Source organism: Bombina bombina, chromosome 2 (genome assembly GCF_027579735.1).
Source record: "Bombina bombina isolate aBomBom1 chromosome 2, aBomBom1.pri, whole genome shotgun sequence".
Classification (NCBI taxonomy): Eukaryota; Metazoa; Chordata; class Amphibia; order Anura; family Bombinatoridae; genus Bombina; species Bombina bombina.
Genome location: NC_069500.1, coordinates 767198086 through 767203999, shown reverse-complemented (window position 1 = coordinate 767203999; position 5914 = coordinate 767198086).

Below are 5914 nucleotides of genomic sequence, written 5' to 3'. Positions count from 1 at the left end.
CTTTTTTTTGTCCTTTTAGAAAATTACAACCAGACATCTTGCATAGGTTCCTTTTCATGCATTACTTGAATGCAAAAATACATTTTTATTTTTTGTTTCCAAAAACAAAGCGCATATGTTTTTTTGATAATTTACATCAACTATATATGCATCCTATACTTTTTGTGTGTCCAAGTAAGTTCATGAAAATGAACTTTAACACTAATTAAATAAATGGTAAATATATAAGTATGTATTAAAACCCTATTAGCCTAAGTATAATATGCAGTAGACGTGCATTCAGGGGTTTGTTATATAAACATATTCCAACTATGGCCTTGTTCGGCTATTTTCGGTAAGGATTTATTCTCATGAAAGTTCAAAACAAAGATCTGGATTTGCACAGACTCACCATATGTACGTCCTAATATGCAGGTGATTTTTTATTATTATTATTATTTTGGTTGATTACATATTAAATAAATAAGTGTAAAGTTTTAGTTTTTATATAAAAAAAAATGTTCACTGCAATATTGTAACATAGTTTTGCGTAAGTTTAAAAGCTTGTTCTTTCTCTAATCTCATGTGATGACACCTGTTTTACAGACCTTTATAAATGAGCTAATTAATGTAACAATTTCACATGGTTTCATGACTCTTTAAAGGGACAGTCTACTTGATAAATAACATCTTTACTACCACTTCCCCAGCTTTTCATAAACAACATTGTTATATTTATATACTTTATAACCTCTAAATCTCTGCCTGTTTCTAGACCCCAGCAGGACGCACTTATCTCAGGGTTGATTAGCTTTTTAAATCTTGCACAGCAGCCAGAAGGTGCTAGTTCATGTGTGCCATATAGATAATATTGTGCCACTCCTGTGGAGAATGATAATGGTTATACAGGAATTGGCAACCATTTGGCTAAAATGCAAGATTGTAAAAAGAACTGAGATAAGGGGCAGTCTGCAGGGGCTTAGCTACAGTTAAAAAGGTAAAATATATATTTATATAATCGTGTTTAAAACTGTAAAACGGGTAATAAAGGGTTTATCTATCTTTTTAAATAATAACAATTTTCAAGTAGACTGTACCTTTTAAAGCACCAGTCAACACTGTAGATTTGCATAATCAACAAATGCAAGATAACAAGACAATGCAATAGCACTTAGTCTGAACTTCAAATGAGTAGTAGATTTGTTTTTTCTGACAATTTTAAAAGTTATGTCTTTTTCCACTCCACCTGTACCATGTGGCAGCCATCAGCCAATCACAAATGCATACACGTACCATGTGACAGCAATCAGCCATTCACAAATGCATATACACTTATTCTTGCACATGCTCAGTAGGAGCTGGTGACTCAAAAAGTTTAAATAAAAAATGACTGTGCACATTTTGTTAATGGAAGTAAATTAGAAAGTTGTTTAAAATTAAAGTTTAATTTTGTTTGAGTGTCCCTTTAACTATGGTAAATAAATCTTTCTGATATTAAAGCATGTTGTTTAGGATTAAATAAGTAAATTAGGGCCAGGGCAACCACATTCCCAATATTTATTAAATCTTGATTAAAGCCTTTCCCCTATTTTTATATTTCCTTAGCATTCACACAACAACATAACCTTTGTAACACATGCTTTAGCAATTCAGTATTTTACAGTTTTTATTTCTCCAACATTGGTGTGTCCGGTCCACGGCGTCATCCATTACTTGTGGGAATATTCTCTTCCCCAACAGGAAATGGCAAAGAGCACAGCAAAAGCTGTCCATATAGCCCCTCCTCAGGCTCCGCCCCCCAGTCATTCTCTTTGCCGCTCTGAACAAGTAGCATCTCCACGGAGATGGTGAAGAGTATGTGGTGTTTAGTTGTAGTTTTTTATTCTTCTATCAAAAGTTTGTTATTTTGAAATAGTACTGGTTGTGCTATTTACTCTGAAACAGAAAGAGATGAAGAGTTCTGTTTAAAAGAGGAGTATGATTTTAGCAGCAGTAACTAAAATCAATTGCTGTTCCCACGCAGGACTGTTGAGCCCAGAGAACTTCAGTTGGGGGGGACAGTTTGCAGACTTTTCTGCTCAAGGTATGACTAGCCATTTTTCTAACAAGACTGTGTAATGCTGGAAGGCTGTCATTTTCCCTCATGGGGATCGGTAAGCCATTTTCTTAGACTCAAAAAGAATAAAGGGCTTATTATGGGCTATTAACTGGTGGACACTCTTAAGGGCTAATTCGATTGCTTATTTAGGTATTATTTACAGTCCCTAAGGTCGAGGGGGCGGTTTCTACACTAGCCAAACGCACGACTATTACCATTGAGGACAATTGTGCTTTCAAAGATCCTATGGATAAAAAAATTGGAGGGTTTGCTTAAAAAGATTTTTGTACAGCAAGGTTACTTCCTTCAACCAATTTCGTGCATTATTCCTGTCACTACAGCGGCATGTTTCTGGTTCGAGGAACTGGAAAAGTCGCTCAGTAAGGAGACTCCATATGAGGAGGTCATGGACAGAATTCACGCACTTAAGTTAGCTAATTCCTTTATTTTAGATGCCGCTTTGCAGTTAGCGAGATTAGCGGCAAATTCAGGGTTTGCAATTGTGGCACGCAGAGCGCTCTGGCTAAAGTCTTGGTCGGCGGCTGTAGACAAGAGGGTAACGCTTCCCAGACTAAACCAGCTTGGAAACCAATGCAAGGCTGGAACAAGGGTAAACAGGCCAAGAAGCCTGCTGCTGCTACCAAGACAGCATGAAGGGGTAGCCCCCGATCCGAGACCGGATCTAGTAGGGGGCAGACTCTCTCTCTTTGCTTAGGCTTGGGCAAGAGATGTTCAGGATCCCTGGGCACTAGAAATAGTCTCTCAGGGTTATCTTCTAGAATTCAAGGAACTACCCCCAAGGGGAAGGTTCCACATGTCTCACTTATCTTCAAACCAAATAAAGAGACAGGCATTCTTACATTGTGTAGAAGACCTGTTAAAGATGGGAGTGATACACCCAGTTCCAGCTGTGGAACAAGGTCAGGGGTTTTACTCAAACCTTTTTGTAGTTCCTAAAAAAGAGGGAACTTTCAGACCAATTCTGGATTTAAAAATTCTAAACAAATTTCTCAGAGTTCCATCGTTCAAAATGGAAACCATTCGAACAATTTTACCTACAATCCAGGAGGGTCAATATATGACTACCGTGGATTTAAAGGATGCGTATCTACATATTCCTATCCACAAAGATCATCATCAGTTCCTAAGGTTCGCTTTTCTGGACAAACATTATCAGTTCGTGGCTCTCCCATTCAGACTAGCCACTGCTCCCAGAATTTTCACAAAGGTGCTTGGGTCCCTTCTGGCGGCTCGAAGACCAAGGGGCATTGCAGTGGCACCTTATCTGGACGACATTCTAATTCAAGCGTCGTCTCTTTCCAAGGCAAAGGCTCATACAGACATTGTTCTAGCCTTTCTCAGATCTCACGGGTGGAAGGTGAACGTAGAAAAGAGTTCCCTGTCTCTGTCGACAAGAGTTCCCTTTTTGGGAACAATAATAGATTCTTTAGAAATGAAGATCTTCCTGACAGAAATCAGAAAGTCAAAGCTTCTAAACGCTTGTCAAGTTCTTCACTCTATTCTGCAGCCTTCCATAGCTCAGTGCATGGAAGTAGTAGGGTTGATGGTTGCAGCAATGGACATAGTTCCTTTTGCTCGAATTCATCTAAGACCATTACAACTGTGCATGCTCAATCAGTGGAATGGGGACTATGCAGACTTGTCTCCAAAGATTCAAGTAGACCAGATGACCAGAGACTCACTCCGTTGGTGGTTGTCCCAGGATCACCTGTCTCAGGGAATGAGTTTCCGCAGACCAGAGTGGGTCATTGTCACGACCGACGCCAGTCTATCAGGCTGGGGCGCGGTCTGGGATTCCCTGAAAGCTCAGGGTCTATGGTCTCGGGAAGAGTCCCTTCTCCTGATAAACATCCTGGAACTGAGAGCGATATTCAATGCTCTCCGGGCTTGGCCTCAACTAGCGAAGGCCGGATTCATAAGATTCCAGTCAGACAACATGACGACTGTAGCTTACATCAACCATCAGGGGGGAACAAGGAGTTCCTTGGTTATGAGAGAGGTATCCAAAATCATCAAATGGACGGAGGATCACTCCTGCCACCTATCTGCAATTCACATCCCAGGAGTAGACAACGGGGAGGCGGATTATCTGAGTCGTCAGACTTTCCATCCGGGGGAGTGGGAACTCCACCCGGAGGTTTTTGCCCAGTTGACTCAATTATGGGGCATTCCAGACATGGATCTGATGGCGTCTCGTCAGAACTTCAAGGTTCCTTGCTACGGGTCCAGATCCAGGGATCCCAAGGCGACTCTAGTGGATGCATTAGTGGCGCCTTGGTCGTTCAACCTAGCTTATGCGTTTCCACCGTTCCCTCTCCTTCCCAGGCTTGTAGCCAGGATCAAACAGGAGAGGGCCTTGGTGATTCTGATAGGTCCTGCGTGGCCGCGCAGGACTTGGTATGCAGACCTGGTGAATATGTCATAGGCTCCACCATGGAAGCTACCTTTGAGACAGGATCTTCTAGTAAAAGGTCCATTCGAACATCCAAATCTAGTTTCTCTGCAGCTGACTGCTTGGAAAATGAACGTTTGATTTTATCCAAGCGTGGGTTTTCAGATTCAGTGATAGATACTCTGGTCCAAGCCAGAAAACCTATGACTAGAAAGATTTACCATAAAATATGGAAAAAAAATATATCTGTTGGTGTGAATCCAAGGGATTCTCCTGGAGTAAGATTAAAATTCCTAAGATCCTCTCCTTTCTCCAAGAAGGTTTGGATAAGGGATTGTCAGCGAGTTCTCTAAAAAGACAGATTTCTGCTTTATCTGTCTTGTTACACAAACGACTGGCAGCTGTGCCAGATGTACAAGCTTTTGCACAGGCTTTGGTCAGAATCAAGCCTGTTTACAGACCCTTGACTCCTCCCTGGAGTCTAAATTTAGTTCTTTCAGTTCTTCAAGGGGTTCCGTTTGAACCCTTACATTCCATAGATATCAAGTTTCTATCTTGGAAAGTTCTGTTTTTGGTTGCTATTTCTTCTGCAAGAAGAGTTTCTGAATTATCTGCTTTGCAGTGTAATCCACCCTATCTGGTGTTCCATTCAGATAAGGTCGTTTTGCTTACTAAGCCTGGTTTTCTTCCGAAGGTTGTTTCCAACAGGAATATTAACCAGGAAATAGTTGTTCCTTCTCTGTGTCCGAATCCAGTTTCAAAGAAGGAACATTTGTTACACAATTTAGATGTAGTTCATGCTTTAAAGTTCTATTTAGAAGCAACTAAGGATTTTAGACAAACCTCATCTTTGTTTGTCGTTTACTCTGGTAAGAGGAGAGGACAAAAAGCTACGGCTACCTCTCGTTCTTTCTGGCTGAAAAGCATTATCCGATTGGCTTATGAGACTGCCGGACGGCAGCCTCCTGAACGAGTCACAGCTCACTCCACTAGAGCTGTGGCTTCCACATGGGCCTTCAAGAACGAGGCTTCTGTTGATCAGATATGTAAGGCAGCGACTTGGTCTTCTCTGCACACTTTTGCCAAATTTTACAAATTTGATACTTTTGCTTCTTCGGAGGCTGTTTTTGGGAGAAAGGTTTTGCAAGCCGTGGTGCCTTCCGTTTAGGTAACCTGATTTGCTCCCTCCCTTCATCCGTGTCCTAAAGCTTTGGTATTGGTTCCCACAAGTAATGGATGACGCCGTGGACCGCCAATGTTGGAGAAAACAGAATTTATGCTTACCTGATAAATTACTTTCTCCAACGGTGTGTCCGGTCCACGGCCCGCCCTGGTTTTTTAATCAGGTTTGAAAAATGTATTTCTCTATACACTACAGTCACCACGGAACCCTATATAGTTTCTCCTTTTTTTTCTCCTAACCG